Below are 16,505 nucleotides of genomic sequence, written 5' to 3'. Positions count from 1 at the left end.
AGGCTAACCCATCCTCCCACCCCCTCCCCTCTAGAACCCTCAGTTTTTTTCTCAGAGTCCATAGTCTCTCATGGTTCGCCTCCCCCTCCGATTTCCCCCCCTTCATTCTTGCCTTCCTGCTATCTTCTTCTTTTTTTTTTTTTTTAACATATAATGTATTATTTGTTTCAGAGGTACAGGTCTGTGATTCATCAGTCTTACACAATTCACAGCGCTCACCATAGCACATACCCTCCCCAATGTCCATCACCCAGCCACCCCATCTCTCCCACCCCCCACCACTCCAGCAACCCTCAGTTTGTTTCCTGAGATTAAGAATTCCTCATATCAGTGAGATCATATGATACATGTCTTTCTCTGATTGACTTATCTTGCTCAGCATAATACCCTCCAGTTCCATCCATGTCATTGCAAATGGCAAGATTTCATTCCTTTTGATGGCTGCATAATATTCCCTTGTATGTATATATACCACATCTTTTTTTTTTTTTTTTGAAGATTTTATTTATTTATTTGACAGAGAGAGACACAGCGAGAGAGGGAACATAAGCAGGGGGAGTGGGAGAGGGAGAGGGAGAAGCAAGCTTCCCGCTGAATGGGGAGCCTGATGCGGGGCTCGATCCCAGGACCCTGGGATCATAACCTGAGCCGAAGGCAGACACTTAATGACTGAGCCACCCAGGCGCCCCTATACCACATCTTCTTTATCCATTCATCTGTCAATGGACATCTTGGCTCTTTCCATAGTTTGGCTATTGTGGACATTGCTGCTATAAACATCGGGGTGCACATACCCCTTCAGATCCCTACATTTGTATCTTTGGGGTAAATACCCAGTAGTGCAATTGCTGGGTCATATGGTAGCTCTATTTTCAACTTTTTGAGGAACCTCCATACTGTTTTCCAGAGTGGCTGCACCAGCTTGCATTCCCACCAACAGTGTAGGAGGGTTCCCCTTTCTCTGAATCCCTGCCAGCATCTGTCGTTTCCTGACTTGTTAATTTTAGCCATTCTGACTGGTGTGAGGTGGTATCTCATTGAGGTTTTGATTTGGATTTCCCTGATGCTGAGCGATGTTGAGCACTTTTTCATGTGTCTGTTGGCCATTTGGATGTCTTCTTTGGAAAAATGTCTGTTCATGTCTTCTGCCCATTTCTTGATTGGATCATTTGTTCTTTGGGTGTTGAGTTTGATAAGTTCTTTATAGATTTTGGATACTAGCCCTTTATCTGATATGTCATTTGCAAATATCTTCTCCCATTCTGTCAGTTGTCTTTTGGTTTTGTTGACTGTTTCCTTTGCTGTGCAAGAGCTTTTTATCTTGATGAAGTCCCAATAGTTCATTTTTGCTCTTGCTTCCCTTGCCTTTGACGATGTTTCTAGGAAGAAGTTGCTGTGGCTGAGGTGGAAGAGGTTGCTGCCTGTGTTCTCCTTTAGGATTTTGATGAACTCCTGTGTCACATTTAGGTCTTTCAACCATTTTGAGTCTATTTTTGTGTGTGGTGTAAGGAAATGGTCCAGTTTCATTCTTCTGCATGTGGCTGTCCAATTTTCCCAACACCATTTGTTGAAGAGGCTGTCTTTTTTCCATTGGACATTCTTTCCTGCTTTGTCCAAGATTAGTTGACCATAGAGTTGAGGGTCCATTTCTGGGCTCTCTATTCTGTTCCATTGATCGATGTGTCTGTTTTTGTGCCAGTACCATACTGTCTTGATGATGACAGCTTTGTAATAGAACTTGAAGTACGTAATTGCGATGCCACCAGCTTTGCTTTTCTTTTTCAACATTTCTCTGGCTATTCGGGGTCTTTTCTGGTTCCATACAAATTTTAGAATTATTTGTTCCATTTCTTTGAAAAAAGTTGATGGTATTTTGATAAGAATTGCATTAAATGTGTAGATTGCTCTAGGTAGCATGGACATGTTCACAATATTTGTTCTTCCAATCCATGAGCATGGAACATTTTTCCATTTCTTTGTGTCTTCCTCAATTTCTTTCATGAGTATTTTATAGTTTTCTGAGTACAGATCCTTTGCGTCTTTGGTTAGATTTATTCCTAGGTATCTTATGGTTTTGGGTGCTATTATAAATGGGATTGACTCCTTAATTTCTCTTTCTTCTATCTTATTGGTGTATAGGAATGCCACTGATTTCTGTGCATTGATTTTATATCCTGCCACTTTATTGAATTCCTGTATGAGTTCTAGCAGTTTTGGGGTGGAGTCTTTTGGGTTTTCCACATAAAGTATCGTATTAACTGCTCCAAAACCCACGTAATTAAACCTCTCCACTTACTACCTTGTTAAGATAACTGTGGGTCGTTCCTCAGCCACATAGAAAGGAGCAGGGTTTCCAACCAAGATCACTGGCTTCCAGACCCAGCTGAAAGGCTGACTCTTGGAAGAGCACAAAATGCAGCTTGCCAGGCTCCCCCACCCTTGGGTGGCTCTGACTCCGGGAGTCTGTGTGGGGCCCAGGTGCCTTCATAGTGTGGCCAAGCCCCACAGGTGCTTCTGATACGGAGGCCGTGCGGGACCCCTCCCCGGGGAGAAGCCAGGCTCCCCTGAGGCTGGACACAGTTCTTCCGCATGCAGAGCAGGAGAAGCACCTTGGCTTCTGAGAACGAAGGCTGATTAACTTCCAGGGAACGTCCTGCGAGTGACCCTTGCCCTCAGTGAAAGTGTGGAGATTGAGATAAGGGAGATAAATCACTGGCGTCGCTGGCGGTGGCGGGAAGGGCAGGGTGTTTGCTGTCGGGCTCCAGGCCCGGCTCCCTTGGCCTCTCTCCTGGAGACCGCGTGGTGCGAGCCCGGCGGTGGCCGCAGGGTGGGCAGGGTCCGCGGCGACAGGGGCAAGAGTCGTTAGAGCCTGAAGCCGGGAACCTCTGAGCTCTCGCGATGCTGGATCGTCACAGCGGCCGAGGAGCACGGGGCCAGGAGCGCGTGTGCATTGTTTTTGGGATGCAGCAGGGCTCCCGGCCACACGTGTGACACTGTCTGCTTCCAGGCTCCCCGACACCCAGGGCTCTGCCCCTGCCCTTGACCACCTGTCCTGTCAGCCTCTCAGGAGCTTCTTCAAAATGATGCACTGATCAGAGCATTTACCTTTATGTAAAAAGTGACCGTATCACTACCTTTCATGGAAACTTGGCATCACTTGCCACACACAGACGTTAACTGTTAATAAATGGGATGAGAACCCACCAATGGAATTCACTTCTCGCTGGTTCCCACAGCCGCTCCCTTTTCCTTGAAAGGGGTATCCGCAGACTGAGGCCTCCTTCAAAGTCTGGAAAGGATTGAAAGACAATTGGAAAGGGCGCACATTTCCCACTATGTGATTCAATATTGTTGAATTCCAGGCCCATGTGTCATCTAAACTCGTGTCATTTATAGCCACTTACAAAAACCAGAATATAAGCTCCAGGCTGGGTTTCGATGGTCCCATCCCTCGCTTCTTCCCGGATGGAGAAGCAGAATGTCAAAGTGTGGAGGGTGTCGGACTGGCAACCAAATGTCCTGGTTCCTTGATCCTAGCCCAGCCACCTGTTTAGGACTGAAGACTCTGGGAAACTGACCCAAAGCCTGCCGCAGCCCGAGCTTCTTCCCAGTCCTAGGCTGCACGCACCATCGTGGTGTTGTGCGGACCCAGTGAGATCATGGGTGGGAGAGGACTTCCGGCGTGGTAAAGTCCTGTGCACGGGGGAAGGGCTGAGGTGATTATAAATGGCAAGGGAGATGGCTGATTGTGACCCTGATGACTTTGTGTCTCTAGAACCTGACTCTAGAACATTTTCTTTGCCCTCTTCTTAAGGAGAACCCGCTTGCTTCCCTTTTCCTGGCATTGGGCCATCCTGTTAGCATCAGGGATATAGTCAGACCTCACATAGTTGAGACCATGTTGGTTCCATGTTCTACTGACTACAGGGAGGTTGTGACACCATCTTCCCTGTGAGTGCTTATTTTTAGTGGAACCATTATTATACTGTTAATAATAATAATAATAATAATAATAATAAACAGACTCCTGTTTATAATATAAGGAGGCACCCATTTGTCTGTGATTGAACCAGTCTTGCCTGGAGGCAGGGGAATGGACTCTTGACCTCCTGAACCTGGTCACAGCCCTCTGGTTCTATTACCACCTTGTAAACCTGAGGGTGTTCTATTTTTACCCCCTAAGGAATTGTGGTTGGAACCTGCCAGAAATTTCTCACAACACACCTCCCAATAGTCATTGCCCTTCATAATATACCTTGTCATTCAAGGCTTAAGATCTCCCAGACAATGGCAAAGAGGAGCTGGCCATATGGATCAAGGCAGCAGGATTTAGGTGACACCTGCCAGGGCTGCCAAGGCTAAGTTCCATTGCTAAAGTTAGATACCTGTCATCTACCATGGGGTGACAGCCATATCATGCCATTCTTCATTCATTAATTATATACTTAGGGATTCCTATAACATATCAGCCACGTGGTACTAGTCCAGCCAGGGAGAGAGACAAGCAAATGAGCCATTACAATGCAGTGTGGCAAGTGCTTGAGAGACAAAGACTCAGGAAGAATGGAGACAAAGACTCAGGAAGATGGTGTCACAACCTCCCTGAGGCCAGTGGGGGAGATGGTGGAAGGTGGAGCCTATCTGAAAGGGTCTCCAGAGGAAGCTATGTTTGGGCTGAAGTCTGAAGCATGTGGAGCAGTTAGCTAGTAGAAGGGGGGAGTAAATATGCTCTGGGCAGATGGTACAGCTTATAGAATAGACTGGGAGGGGGGGAAGACAGATAGGGGGAGAGAGGGGGAGGATGGCCTCCCTGTTGAGGGTACTGAGCGGAGTCAATGTGCAGAATGCCAGGTGAGAATACCTGGAGATGCTGCTGAGAAAACAAGTGGATGGCAGATCACAGGAGGCCTTGTGAATTATGCTGGGTAGCCTGGACTTTACCCCAAAGGGCATGGGGCCACTGAAGCATGTGAAACAAGCAGGTGCTCACTATAAAAAGGCCCCTGAGATCTCTTATCCTGCTGTCGCTCTGAGGACAGACCCCTGTGGGCCTCTTGAGCAGAAGTTCATGTGACATACCTAGGATGGGAATGGTCCCACTGCCACACTGGGGTTTAGGCTCACCCCCCATTCAGCCTCGAGCAAGATGGGGACAAATGACTCATCCCCAAACAACGGAGCAGGAGCGGGAAGGAGGTACCTGTTAGGGTCATGCTTAGCTGGTTTGCTGATGGACTACACATGTAATTATTAAACAGGATGCCAAGCATCAAACCTTTTTAATCTCTCCCCTCTACCATGTCCTTCCCCTTCCCCGCTCTCTCTGTTCTTCCCCACCCCACACCCCTCAGCTTTGTTAGCAATGCCCAGGTACTCTGGTGTTTGCCTTGTGTCAGAGAAGATCTGAGGCCAGCATCTTCTGATTTGGGCCATGGAAGGAATATTGTAGGTATCAGCTGGGAGGGCTGGGAAGGTGCCTGCTGTTGGAGGTGGACAACCTGGGCTTCTGGTCCTGGCTCTACCAACCACCAGCCCTTCGCCATGCGGCAGAGCCTCTTCTCCTCTAGGAGCCTTCTTTGGAAAAATGGGAATAATCAGTTGGGGATGGTGTGAGATTCAAAGGAGATTTTGTTTGTGAAAGTGCTTGGTAAACTGCAAAGCACTGAGTAAATGTTTATTTGGGGGTGATTACTCATTCTTTGCTAGAAGATTCAACCAGAGGGATGACAGGGAGAAAAACTGAGATCCATTGTGTTGGGATACTCTCGTCATATAGACATAAATACAGGTAAATATACACCTGTCACAAAATTAAAACAAAGAAGCATGTGAACTTCTCCCCAACCCCACCCCCTTGCAGCCACTGTTAACTGTGTTTGTCGCATATTCTCCCATGGGTAAAAATACATGTGTTTAAACAAAAAGAATGCCATCATATTATAAGTCCTATTCTTAAGCTTGCTTTTTCACCGTTTCATGTCATAGCATATAGCTCTGTCTTCCTAATATGACTTCATGGTGTAAATGGACTCTAGTTTATTTAAGTATCCTCCTACCGATGAACACTAATGTTACCTTCGATTTTTCATCATATATTTCTGTGGCCTTTTGTACGTATCTTTAGGGGAGAAATTCTGAGTAATAGGATTGCTGAGTCAAAGGGTATAAGCATTAAAATTTTGATAGATACCCCCAAATTTCTCTCCATAAAGATTGCACAAAAATACCCTCCCACAGTGTTCCTGCCTCCCCATGCCCGAACCAACGATGGGTGTTACCAGTTCTGCTGGAGCTTTAAAGCTGTGAAACCCTCCTCCTCCCTGCACTGGTCCTGTGGGCCACTGGTCAGCAGTATTCCATTCCTTCTCTGCTATAAGTTACCCAATAAAATGGTAGTCACCAGGCCTGAGGATATCTGGAAAGCCTGCTTTTAGGGCTAAATGGAGTATCTCTGTTTCCAAACATAAAGTCTAGAAGCAAAGGGTAATCTAAGCACATAGCAAATATTACTATGGCTTTTGTTATTATAGAAAGTTCTGACTCAGGGATCTTTGTTGTGCTTGGTGGGATGGTAGTTAGGAGAGGGCATATATCTGGGTTGTGAGATCGAGCCCTGTGTCAGGCTCCATGCTGAGCAGGGAGTCTGCTTCTCTCCCTCTCCCTCTGCCCCTCCCCACGCTCTCGCATGCTCTCTCTCTCTTTCTGTCTCAAATAAATAAATAAATCTGTCAGAAAAAAAACCCTGTCTGTTTCTAAGTCAGGAAACCTTTCCCCTGTGATGGATGGTCTTTAGGAATGGGTCTGTATATTCGACTATTGAGGACTGAAAAACAACCTGTCCAATCTGGTTTTCATTGGCGTGGGTTGGTTCTATGTTCTCTCCCCAGTCTGAAGCCATGAGCAACGTAATGAGATTTTGTAAATATTTATTCGGGGTTCTGGGAAGCCCAGCAGGGTTTAGGGTAAGCCATCCTCCAGCAAGCAAGGGCTCACCTGCTAATTCCCCTTCCCTCCAAGGCTGATCAGATTGCTCAGAGGCCAGTTTCCTTCTATATGCCAAGGGAGAACAGCAGTCCGCTCCTGCAGGGCCACAGGGAGAGGCTGCTTCCTGCATCTGGGCAGATGGTGGCTAGGGATCTAGGTTCTGAGCTCAGGCAGGCTTGCTTTCTGTCTGTCCTTTCCAGCAGTGTGACCTTGGGCCAGTTACTAAATCTCTCTCAGCTTCAGCTTCCTCATCCTTAAAATAGGGGATTACAATGCTACCTTGAGGTGCTTTGTAAGGATTAAGTGAGAAATTGCATGGAAATAAAGTGCTTAGTATCTGGCACATAATAAGTGCTTAAGAAAAAGAATAAGGCAGAGCTGAGTAGATTGTGGGTTTAGTTTACAGTGCTTTGCTAGCAAGTCTCTTGTTTCCTGACCACTCAGGGATACTGGTGAGACTGTCTGTTTTGGCCACAAGGTCCTTGGCACATGGATCTCCAAAAGAGATCCAGTCAGTGGGCATCAACCATCTCGTAGGTCCTTTGATTCAACTGCAGCGATTTCTTTTTACACCTGCTTTCAGTCCACCCGCAAAGGTATTCACAGCAACCATTTACGGTGCACTGGTGGCCCCCTAGACTTCTTACATCACCTCTTTAATCCCTGCGGCAGCCCTGGGGGTAGTATCATCTCCACTTGCAGATGAGAAGGTAGGGACTCAGAGATGGTGGGTAACTGCCCAAGGACACACAGCCGTTAGAGAAGAGCAAATGGGAGCACAGTCCGTGTGACATTCAGCTACGTTGACCAGCCTCCCTGGTTTGCCTGGGATCACAGGGTTCCCTGCTAAACCCGGGGAAGTCTGGGATGAGCTGGTTACTCTACCTGCAGACTCCCTGCCGAGGCTTGACAGTGGTTCTGGAAAAGAGAACAGCAGGAGCAACTCTGCACTGTTTCTGGAAAGATGTCCGGGGGAGCTCAATAGCTTCCGTGGGTTCGATTTCCATCGGGAAGCAGCGTTGTGTGTGTCTGGAGGTGTCAATCTCTGAGGTTTGAGGAGAGCCGTCACAGTGGCGGGAGATGCTCTTGGGAGCTGTGCCCCTGACCTCGGGCCTCTGCCTGCCATGTACGAACTGCATGGCCTCTGGAAAGGTGCCGAGCCCGATAGGGTCATCAATTCAACTATCTTGTGTGTATCATACAGCCCCGGGATGTTGGGAGGATCTAAGGAGATAAACGGAGGTAACAGTTTCTAAACCACCATAGATCTACAGAGTGTGTGGGTTATATCACTGCTTCTAGACACCTGAGCCCCAACTCTGGGGTTTCAACCTCTGGGAACGGCCAATTCAATGTCCCACTCCTTGAGAGGGAGTCAGGTCAGGCCTTTCTGGGGATAGGACAATGAAAACCCTGTCTGTCTGCGTTAGGTAGGCTGGCTGGGGGAGGGGAAAAGCAGTACCCCAAAGTGGCCCCACACGACAGACTAGGTAACATGTTGACATCTTTCTTCATTAGAATCTACATTCTGTGATGGCAGGAATTGTGCCTTTTTTTCCCTTCTATGGCTGCATCCCCCTTTTGCTAGCCCAGCGCCGAGTACATGGGAGAAGCTCAGTGAACATTTGTTCACTGTCGGCTATTGAGTGGTCCCAAGTACAGCTCTTCCTCGATGCACAGCGGGGTTACATCCTGATAAACCCATTGTCAATTGAAAATATTGTGAAGTTGATAATGCACTTCATAGGCCTGACCTACCAAACATCCTAACTTAGCCTAGCCCACCTTAAATGTGCTTAGAACACTTACATTAGCCCATGTAGGACAAAATTGTCTAGCACAAAGCCCATTTTATAATAAAGTATGGAATATTTCATGTAATTTCTTGAATACTGTACTGAGAGTGGAAGACAGAGTGGTTGCGTGTGCACAGAAGTGTTGTGGGTGTACGGGTTGTGAGCCCCTGTGACCGTGGGGCTGATGGGGAGCTGCGGCTGCCCTGCCCAGCATCACGAGGCAGGATTGGACCACGTATCACTAGCCAGGGAAAAGATCTGAATTCGGAATTTGAATGTGGATCACTTTTGCACCATCACGAAGTTGAAAAATCGTTCAGTTGAACCATGTAAGTTGGGGGCCATCTGTACAAATGAACTGTTCTGGGAGATTTCAGTCCTGATGAAGCAGTTGTAGGAGACCGAAGGGAGGAAATGGGATGTGTCCCACCGGGCAAAGATGGGAAGGGGAATGGTCCAAGTGGTGGGACACGCAGGAAGCTGGGGAGCACGGGACGCATGTGCAGGAATGATGTGGGTCCACCGTACTTGGGATGCACCCCGTGAGGTGCAGTTGGGGGCCAGCGGGCTTCAGGCATTGGTGGGGACCAAGTGGGGGAGGGCCGGTAAGTGGCTTGCCCTCAGGGAGTTAGGACTGTCCATCTTGAAGCTACTGTTTCTCCAATTTTGATCACTTACGTTTTCTGAACACTATTTTTGCCATGTCTGTGCACTTCCCTATTTATTCACTTAATAATTTTCACATTGACTTACACTGACTCCCTTTTATACTTTACTAGGTCTGTCTTCATGTCAGAAACATAAAAAATATAATTTGCACTGAAAGTCGTCTTGCTTACTACCCTCTGTAAGGTAGACTTCTCTCTGAGGAACACCTCCAGGGAGTGTGGAGAACTGGCAAAGCTTTCTGACTGAGGGAAGGATCTCGTGGTTTTCCGAGAAGGCTGCAACCATAAAGAATGGGAGCGTGTGTATAAAACTCTGGTACAGTTGTGACAAAAATGGTAAGAAATATTACCAAGGTGGGTTTGTGGGGCATTTTCCAGTCTGTCCATGGGCATCAGGATAAAACATGCAGGGACTGCTGTCTCCTTCCTTACTGGTCTTGCTTCACACTTTTTCCTAGCAACTCAGCCCTACGGCCTAATGCTTGCTGCCAGGAGCTCTGGAGAATGGAGCCCTGCAGTTAGAGGAATGAATGGTGCACTCTGAGTGAGGCTGTGGGCCATTCAGTGACCCGTGGTGGGTCTGGATGCCTCTTGATTGTATCCATGTTGGCATAGTGCTGTGGCTTCCTTAGACTTGTCTTACCTGGTTGTTCAAAGAACGTTACCCCAGCCAAGGCTCACAGAGCGTTGACCCATCCCCTAACCAGCCTATTTTCCCTAGCTGTGCATTGAGCTTCCAAGTTAAGGTGACCTGCCAAGCTGGACAGAAAAGGATCAGCAAAAATCAGACATTTGCCAAGAGTACCCCTCCTCCACCGCAACCACACACAATTGTGAGATCTAGGGTTGGACTCCCTGAGGCTTTCTGCTCTGGTGGCTCTGACAACCTGGAGACCCACAAACTGGTCAATTTGAGGACTGTGAGCCTTGGGCAGACCTTGAAGTCTTTTGGAAAAAGTCCATCAACACCAAACTCTGCTGTTGATGGAGAACATCCCCAGCAAGATGACCGTGACTTTCTCACACCGTCACCTTGTCAGGGGTGGCTCCAGCCCCTCACCCTCCGTGTCCCCTTCTTTCTAGCATAACAGAACTCAATGGCTTCCACGTTTTCCACTGTAAGGAAGTGGGTAGACTGTGGCTGGTCCCTTTCAAAACAGGGCTGTTCCCCCCTGACAGAGAAGTTTTCAGATGAACCAACAGTGCAGATTTTGGGTTAAGTTTGCAGAGAAGGAGTTCCTTATTTCAGTTTTACTGTACACCCACCTACACAATATTTTTTGGTTCTCAGAATTTCAGAGCCATTAACCTCAAACCTTAAATCAGGATTCTCATAAAACTTTCCTGGGGCACTGTCTTAAAAGAAACTAGGTCTCAAAATATGACTGTGTGGTATACTGTCCTTGCCCAGGAAGACAGATTGACTAATTTCAAACCCTGGGCTCACATGCAGTTGCTAAGAATGAGGGTGGGGGAGAGAGAGGGGAGAAAAATCATAGACATGCCATGATACATGAGGGAAAATTTCATCTGGACTTCCCCAACTATGGGATAATTATTCAGAAATAATTCCGAGGGCTTCTTTCTTGACATTCCACCAGGGTGCAGGTGCACATGTTTTGAATGGACTGAATGGATAATTTATTTATGCAAATGAGTTTTTTGCACAGTCCTAATGGATGTGCTTGTCAACTCTCAGATACCGGTTCCAGGAGGTGTCTAGATGCATTCCTTCCAGAGGCAAGTAAGTGGTTGTCCTACTCAGGTGGAATGGTGAGTGAGTGGTACTAGACTTCCTAATTTCTATCTGGAATGCATTTAGGGGCAGAATCTGGTTGATTAGCATTTCATGTTACCTTGAGCCACTCTCAGCTGCTTATGAAGAACAGGGATGGAAGAAACTAGGAATTGATGGAAATTTGTACCCTCAACTAGATTCCATGCAACTTTCATATTTAATGCCTTCATCATCGCATCCACTCTTTGATCTACGCCTCTGCCATTTCTGGATCCAGATGCCTACGGGCTTCTCACTGTGGTATTTAGCCTGCCCAGTGCTATTAAGCCTGGTGGGTGGTAGAGTGACGTTTGTGTCAAAAGAGTCTCATGATTTCCCAGGCAAGACCAAGTCACAGCTTTTCCAATGGGTTTCCCCTCAACTCTTATTCTGAGCATTTAGCTTTTTAAGTATTTGGTACTGAAGGGCAGAGGCTGAGGACTTCCATAATAGGATCCAGACCTGTTTGCTTATTTCATACTTCTCCCATTTCAACTTTATCATCTCCTTCTTCCAAGAAATATTCACATCTCCAATTGCCTTCCAGAATGGAGCTTGGTTTTCCATGCCTCAGTAAGCTATTATAGTCCAGATTTCAACAAGCTGTTAAGCTTCTCTTCTTTCGTAGAGGGTTGTGTTTAGGAGATCTCGTTTTGGAATGACATTGACTTTGGTATTAGCTCCAGCTGTTGGCTTTACTGTGTGACCTTGGTCAAATTACTTCTCAGGCTTATGAGGCTTAATTTCCTCATCCGTAAAGTAAAAATGGTAATAGCACCTTTCTGATGGAATTTTATGAGGATAAAATGAGCAGATGCAAATTAAATTCTTGGTCTAGTGACCAGGACATGGTTAAAACTTCATAAATGTGAGTAGTCATTATTACTCTCTGTTCTTCCTATGACTTTTCCAGCTTCACCCCCTTCTCCTCTTTTGTCTTTTGAAACATGGAGAGTTAGTTTTCTGACCACCGTACACAACCTCATGTGTCATTAAGGGGATCACTGAAGATTGAAGCTTCATACTTAGAGGAGACAGTAAATATTTCCTGAGAGCCCACTGAGTGCCAGGCATTCTGCTAATGCTTTATACAATTTCTCACTTAACTCCCTACAGCTCACTGAGAAATCAATATTCCCAAAGAACAGACGGGGAAACTGAGACCTGAAGTTTAAGTAGATGTGACAAGGTTGTCCTGGCTCCAAAATCCATTTCCTCTCTATCACACCAGGCTGCTCCTGAGAAAGCTAAGCCATCTTGTTTTTTTAGGGTGAGAGAATAGGTTCCAAGCACCCCTAGTCTTCCAAAATGACAGGTTCTCCCAAATAATTAGGCATCTAGATGGTGATTTTACACATTTTCTCCTTGGGTCTGAGAGTCTGCTGTCTCTCGTGGTCCCTGGGTAAAAGAGCCCAGGCACGGAGACCTGCACCCAAGGTCAACTCCATTAAAATGTCCTTTTAGATGGTAGGAACCCAGTCTTCTGGTTTATCATTAGTGGAATAATATGGGAGCCCACAAAATATAAACAGATCGTGATGAACAAAAAATTGATTATTGTCTTTGCTATCACTCACCCCTGCAGGTGTCGCTTTGGTGGGCGTGGGGCGAGACTCCTGAGTTGTGAAGGTGGTTCTGATGCTCCATTGGCTTAGAGCAAGGAACAGAGTGAGAAGGACGATCTAGCAGAGAAAGCTGCGTGCTGCCGGGGGACGCCAGGAAAGACAATGGATTAGGGGAGACGCCAGCTGTGTCACCCCCCAATCCACACACAGCGGCATCTCTTCATTCTGTTTTCTGTTTGGGGGCTCCATGAGAGTGGGAAACGGGTTCTTAAGCTAAAACAATATATATTTGTTCTTATGCTAAAACAATATAAAAAATCTGCTATAATTATAAGAAACTTCCCCAGACCAAAAAAAAAAGAAAATACTGGCTGCAAGCAGGTTGCCTGGAAACAGCCAACATTTGTCTGCTCTCCCCTCCTCCTCTGAGACTGAGAAATGTGCCTTCTCGAAGACCCTGATGGGCATACTGTTTCGACACTCAAAGCAGTTCGGTTCAAGAACTAAAGTGCTTATCTCGACAGTGAAGTTGCCTCTGAGTGTAGAGCTGTTTGTGAGGAAAGATAAGGTAAGAAAGAGCATGATAACATGCAGGTGAAGGAGCAGAGCAGGGTGATTTAAGTTAGGCAAGAATGAGTGTCTTGAGAATAATTAAATTTGAAGGGGGAGTTCTGAAAACTCTGGCCCGTGCATGGCTAAGACTGGTGACTTATTCAGATGCCTGAAGAGTATCTATGTGTGTGTGCGTGCGCATACATGCATGTATGAAATGGGTCATTCTTTCCAGACACGGTAAGCCACCCTCCCCCACTCCAGCCCTGGCATTGTCCCCCACCTCAGCGGTTCAGTGGTATGTGCCATTGGTGGAGGACTTGCTCAGCATGTAGGCACAGATGTGATGCAAAAGGCATGATCAGAGGCGCCATGCAAATCTGTTAGGACAGCTGACAGTGTCAGACCTCCCAGATCGAACTCAGGAGCTACCTTCGGAGCCCATGAAGCTTCTCCTCAGGGCATTTGAAGATCCCCAGAAGTCTAATCTAAGTCAAAATGTAAGGATTTTGGAAACATGGCTTTTAGAGGGGAGTAGAGTAAGAGGCAAGATGATATTTATGAATCCTAGCTCCTTATTTGACTCTAGTCAGGGTAACTGATGATAATGTTCTGCTCTATGTAACCTCCCCTCCACCACCAGACAGAAGTTCTCGTTCCTGTCAGTCCTACAGTGATATTCTTGTGTGGCTCTCACTAAATAGTTGTCAGGTTCTGCCCTTGAGGTAACTGCATGTCATGAGGAGGGGATGATAGACAGAAACATACACAAACACACACTTGCTTTCAGAAATAAATACAGGGCCTCTAGTTAAAAGGTGCTGTGTAAAGTAAGCAAGCATCCTCTTTCTTGCAAAGCAAGCACGTAACTCTCATTAACCTTGTAACCACAGCCTGTGTTGGTATTAAGATTCAGACCCCTTAGGGCTTCATACTTGGCTTGGAGAGATTCTTTGTCTTGGCCTTGATTTAGGAAGTAAGGTCTCCTGGGGTTCTTTGGTTCTATGTCTACTAGAAAAGGTGAGTCTTCTAGTAGACAACCCAACAGAACTCAGGGTCCCCGTGCTATTGCACACCACGTGGTCTGGTTTGCTCTGCCTTCCTTTTCCTCTGTGGGAACCAGCATCAGGACTTGATTCAAGTGTCTTTGTGCAGATCTGGGACAGGGATAGGGCCTTGGCCTGCAGTGAAGACCAGGAAGAGTAATTGGGTTTGTAGAGCTGGTTCCCGATCCCAGTATTATCTTGATCTTGACCTGAGGGCAATCCGCACTGTCTTTCTCTCCCTTAAGTCCATCTGTATAACTCAGGTAGTCAGCTCTGTCTCACCACTCCGTTCACAATCCTGTGTCTTCATCAGTGCCCAACCCCCCAACCCCGAGTCCTGGGAGCACAGAATGGAAGGCATCTGTGCTAGGATTGGAGGTCTGACATGATAATGAGAACCTTGCCTGATTCCTCCTCAAGAAGGTTATGACTTTTAGGAAACAAATGATGTATCCATATAAAGGTTCTGGTGCACTTGATGTTTTTGTGGTCACACTTTTAAATTTCATATCCATGAGAGACATGCTTGATGTATTTGAGACTCTTGCAACAGAAGGTCTCAACATTAAATCCAACTTGTAGCATTCTCAGTTAAAAATCAGGACTTCCATCCATTTTTTTCTCTATCTATCTATCTATCTATCTATCTATCTATCTATCTATCTAATCTATCTATGTATCTACCTAGCTATCATCTACCAATCAAACATCTAATTTGATGCAAGTGCTGTCTTGTTCAAGTTGACCATGAAAGACCTTAAACGCTGAAGGAATTTCTCTATGGATTCAACATGCCAAAAAAATCTAGCTTTTTTTTTTTTTTTTGGAGAGGGGAGGTATTGTTTTTGTCTTTCTTCTAGAAGGTTCAACTAAGACCCAGGTAAAGAAAAGAACCAGTACTTAACAAGAACCCACTAAGTACTAGACACATTGTTAGGTACTTTATATACATGAAGACTCCACAAATAAAATAGCTTGTGAGTATGAGGTGACATCTTTCCATCTCCTTCCACCTGCACCATCCCCAAATGACTCTTGTTGGGAAAGCCTTAATGGAGCAGTCCTTTGATCTAAAATAGGCAGGAGAAGAGTGGATAAAGGAATGGAGATGTCACTGGAACTCTTTAGCTAGAAATGGAATGGACTATACATTATAAGTGGTTGGGACTGGACCAGTGAGCCACACCACTTTTGGGGTTGCTTTTAAAGTGTACCACCTCTAGACCACACAACCCCTAGCTGCCACCTGCCCCGCCTTGGTCTCAGGTTAATCTCAGGCAAAATTGTAATGGCCAAGTTTACTTCCTGGAGTCACACTGGCACAAATAACAGCCCACAGCACCCCACCCCCAACACACACACACACACACACACACACACACACACACACACACATGCGTGTGCACGTGCATACTCTGTAGTGGGTGGAGGTGCTACTTCAGATTGCTCCTGATTCATCTCTCAAGCAAAACATCACCAGCCTGTTCCCTCAGGGCTCTGCTCTCAGATCTGGAGCTGATAGACTAATTGGGGCTAATATGATAATGCACAATAATGACATTTACTGTTTTTATCAGACATTTGCATTTTAACAGGGCCCTTGGGAAATATACAGGTGGACAACAGGGGAGGGTGGCGATACTTGGTGAAGGCTTGGAGGCAAAGGGATTTTCGGGGCTGCCTAAATCACACTCCCCAAATCTTCCAAACCTCCGAGACCTGCCTGAATTCCACGACCCTCCCCAATGCACCCCTGCTCTCCCACCAAGGTTTTCACACATTCAAAAACCTCTGCCTTCATGTTACATAAACTAGGAACACAGGCAAGAAAGGAATGTTGCTACCACTCACTCACCATTCCACCTGAGTAGGACAACCACTTACTTTTTGTTCTATTCAGTCTTTGCCCACATACACACACTTTCTTTTTTATACAAGGAACTTCTTGGTTTTGATCATAAAGGCTTTTGGCAAAGCTATCTTTGCCAAAACTCAGTTTCCCTTTTCTTTCCCACAAAGGGGAGTTCTGATGAGTTAAAAAAGTCTGCTTGGACGCTTAGCTCATGCCAGGCCAGTGTCCAGGAAGACCCAAGAGAGAAAGTTAATGGTTAGGGGAT

The sequence above is a fragment of the Halichoerus grypus genome, chromosome 11, assembly GCF_964656455.1.
Source record: "Halichoerus grypus chromosome 11, mHalGry1.hap1.1, whole genome shotgun sequence".
Classification (NCBI taxonomy): Eukaryota; Metazoa; Chordata; class Mammalia; order Carnivora; family Phocidae; genus Halichoerus; species Halichoerus grypus.
Note: the sequence above shows the minus strand (reverse complement) of the source record.